The sequence below is a fragment of the Amblyomma mixtum genome, unplaced genomic scaffold (genome assembly GCF_055824585.1).
Source record: "Amblyomma mixtum isolate Tamu unplaced genomic scaffold, ASM5582458v1 scaffold_13, whole genome shotgun sequence".
Lineage (NCBI taxonomy): Eukaryota > Metazoa > Arthropoda > Arachnida > Ixodida > Ixodidae > Amblyomma > Amblyomma mixtum.
This window is the reverse complement of record NW_028317662.1, coordinates 1,579,016-1,583,130: the sequence shown is the minus strand read 5'-3', so window position 1 is coordinate 1,583,130 and position 4,115 is coordinate 1,579,016. Positions and strand designations below refer to the sequence as shown.

The following is a 4,115-nucleotide window of genomic DNA, read 5'->3' as shown; positions in this document are numbered from 1 at the left end:
TTTCTTTTGAAATGTGTGGAGAGCCTGCAACGAAAGCCGCGAAAACTTCACGTGAATCCTAGTGCAAGGCTTTTATGGAAACATGCGATATTCGTTCTGCGTGCAATTAATATCACTTCCACGTGCAGATATTAAAACAAAAATAGCTAAAACACGAAAAATACCCGAAAGGACTTTGAAATATTCCTACTGCTATCCTGCCGTTTGAAAAGCAGGAACTTTCCTATAAAAATAATCTCCCGACTTTACTCCAAAGTTGAAGATACCACGTGCATTTTATCCGCTCTATTATAAATTTAGCTGCATGCCAGAAAAATATACTGGCTACACGTGTCACTAGGCAATCAAGAAACTAAGACAGAAAAAAACATCTGCGCGTGCCAAACACCAGTAGGAATATATCACAGATGGAGGAATTTTTTTGTTGTATATTGATACATATGCTATTTTTTACGATGATACCCGCTGAGCACTATAAGAGCATCCCTTCCGTTGCCGTGTTGAATGATTTCATCAGAAACCATGAAGACAGTATTTGTTTCAGCCATCGTGGCGGTTTTTCTCGCCGCCTTTTCATGTGGCCAACAAAACTGTGGTAAGATTTTATTGCCATAGCTGCTTTATTCGCAGACGAATCAGACGTAGGCAGCAGACCAAAAAGGTTTGTAATTGTGAGCATTGAAGAGCTTGTTAATGCTGATTATAAGTTTAGATTATCTTTCTGGAAAGTGAAAAATTGTTTCTTCTGATGACAAGATGGCAGGTGAACCTTCGATGGAAACAGAACACAATTGTGTTTAAGCTTGGGATAGCCGGTATGATTTGTCGACAGGAACTGCCAATAACATTGAAACGTGGGTATGAACAACATGGCTCAGAAGAACAGAAAGCTGCTGATGTGAAGGCTAAAATCATATTTTTAGGAGCTTTCGTAGACGAGTGGCGGCGGTCAGTGCAGCACGGTGGGTCTACTGACGAGATAAGAACAGCAAAACTGGTTATGGAAAAGGAAAATAATCACTCAGCTTCATCAAAGTAGTCCTCGTTTTTAGCTTGCTCTATTGTGAAGTGTTTAAGGAAAACAATGTTCTTTCGTAATGCAACCCTAAACAAACCATCAGCAAAGATTTGTAACCTTTCGGAAAGTTGCAAGTGAAAAGAAGAATTATGGATCAAAAACAGCATGAACACAACCTTAAATACTGCACAGGTGGTAAAGTAGATGGTTGATAATAAAGTGCGTATGTAATATATGCGCCAGAAAGCATATATAAAAAAGATGTAGCACAGCTAGTTTATTCGCGCGAGAAGGAGTGGTGTGCAAGTTTTATAGCACAGCCATTACTCACGGGCCCCTGGGTATCCCTATAGATAACCGCCCGAAATTGTCATTAACGCTGACATAATGAAATACTATACGCAGTCCTCAGGGGCAACATTCTCGCCACAATTTACAAACACTAGAAGGATTTTGGACTATCCCGACCGCGTTTATGAAATATCCTGAATTTTGAGCGCCTTTTTGTTTTTATATAGAGGGTGGGGCGAAATGTGTGACTATGCTACAAAGTTGCTTAAGAAAGTTGGCCTTTTTAAAGCAATTTCTCTTTCAGATCCACCTCCTCCCCCGCCATGCGTCTATCCAAATGATGGTATGTGCTTTAATTTTACAATCTTTCAACACTATTCAGTGTGTTTATAGATTTTGTTGATTATACAAGATTAAAGATGCTGTCCAGTACTGCCCAGATTTCAAGCCTGCCGCGCTGTCCACGTACACCAAAAGACGAAATCTAGTGGCACTTCACAGTTACGTGTACATAAAAGAGGCCAGGAAAAAATGTTATATATTAGATATATTGGTCTTATGTATCATACAAAAAATAGTGCCATTTTTTATTCTGTAACTAAAGAAGATCCAGGTGGCAATGTAACGAACCTGAGTACGCCATGTCACTCAGGGCGGCATTTCTTTTCGAGCCTTAGGTAGCTACGAAAAACCGGATTAATGTTTGCGCTGCCAACATAAGCTTCTCAATGCTGTGATTACGCGCCACAGCTTGAAAAGAAAACTTTATCGAGCGCACAAAATAAACGCTACGGAGGAATCTTGACTGAACTAAACCTCGGAGACTAATGATGCCTTTTACTTCGTAACTTCAACAAAACTTTTGCAGTTAGCCTTTACTGCATTTGTTTCGCGTTTCATTTTTATTTCTTACAAACAACATTTTCATCTATAAGGATTATGTTAACCTTCTTGACTAACTGAAGTCATCACGGAAGACTTAGAAATAAGATGTCGACATCAAGTTTTAAACCTCACCTGAAGGGCATTATATCATTGCACAGACTAAGCAGTAGCAAGTCACAGCAATAAGATGATTTCAGTTTTTTGAGTATTCCTCAAAGGGGGCTTCTATGGCTACGGAAAGTGCATTATTAAGACAATAAAGAAGCTGCGTAGATTATGAAAGGAGCTTGATTTGCAGAAATGACTATTGTGAACTGTTTGACTTACTCAATTCAGCTTTTTATTTCATTGTTTCAACGGTTCCGTGCTGCCAATGCTTTCACATTCTTCTTTTCTTTCTGGGGATTTTGGTGAAAAAATACGCCGCTTGCTTGGAAGAAGATCCGACAATAATTGTCCTCGTTATCTTCCATGATCTGAGTGCATTTAAAGCTCTCCGTATGTAGTGCGCGCTTGGCGGGAAGGTACAGTTGGTGTTAAAATAATTTATTGAAATTCATCTTCATCGACGTTCAGCTGAGGACACTGTATGTAGACAGCATTTAATGCACTTTTTGGAGGTACCAAAGGGATAGTCAGCTAACTGTTTTGGCATCAATGCTGATGGGGGATTCTCTGTGCAGGTTGCAGACAGCCGCAAAAAATTGGACCATGCAAGGGAATTGTGCTGAGATGGTATTTCAACCCTGTGACCAGGAAGTGCGAACAGTTCAAGTGGGGCGGATGCTGCGCGAACTGCAACAATTTCGCAACATTCGAAGACTGCCAAAGAAGATGCCTTGGTTGATCATGACATGTTAGAATCCTCTTCTGTGTTTCGCATTGAGCAGAGAGGCAAACAGCGTTGTGAAAAAAAAAACAAAAACAAAATGGCTTGAATGAAAGTTTTGGTTCTTTCGTCATGTAAAAGTGCTACCACTAAAAAGCCGGCATCCATATACGCGATGTAAGGTAGGGAGTATAGACCAGAATCCAGAGCCACTCCCCGGCGTGGCCATTTTCCGCCGACTGGCGCGCCGCGGTGCGGACGTTTCTTCGCAGACTGCGGGCCTGCGGTAGATGTGCGGCCGCGCCTGCATATAGCTGCGTCTCGGGCGCTAAAAAAACTTTGTCCAGCATACTTCAGCTCCGTGGCTGTGTTGCAGGAAGTATTTACGTTGTCAATGGGTGAACACTGATGCCTTTTAATGATATTTAGTTTGACATTCAAGTTAATTATGCCGGCGCTTAGAATGCGCTCGTGCTTATATCGCTGCCGTCTTGGTGCTCCATCGCAAATAAAACTTTTTGTTCAATATCAAGCATAAGGTGTGCGGCTAGCATGCAGTTCCATTCCCATGTACTCTTAATCCTTTCTGCCGGCCATAGAGCACACCCCACAAACGGGGATTTCTTGTCGCGTGCGTGGTGCGCCAGTTTATCAACAAATTACCGCTGTGAGCTCAACTGAGTCGCAGCGCCAACATAAAACAAATTTTTGTCATGGTTTATGCAACCTGGTGCATAAAAACGTACTTTCGCTTAATTTATCAAAACTTGAATAGATATTGGCAGAGAAGCCAGCTTTGACGAATTCTGTGGTCCGAAGTCGCGTTTATTTTATTCGGAAGCTCTCCCCGCGTGTGACAGCGTTGCGTAGCCGTTTGGCTAATAGTCAGAGAATGTAATAAAAACATGTATATTTCCTATGATTAAGGTAAATACCAATAGCAGAAAGATGCTAGGATAAACCCTTTACACCCTCTTGCATGCGTGCGGAAAGAGCAACTGAAATTGGTACCGGTCGTGCTTACAATCCTGTGCATGAAATGGGTTTAATAGAAACAAGAGCAAGCTCAGCGCTATAGGATGCGGAAAACGT

At 41.5% G+C, this 4,115-nt stretch overlaps 1 pseudogene; it reads left to right on the top strand.

Moving 5' to 3' along the window:
* Window positions 1-522: 522 nt before the first annotated feature.
* On the top strand, window positions 523-3,041 carry LOC149324873 (kunitz-like toxin PcKuz1 pseudogene; annotated as a pseudogene).
* The last annotated feature ends 1,074 nt before the right edge of the window (window positions 3,042-4,115 follow it).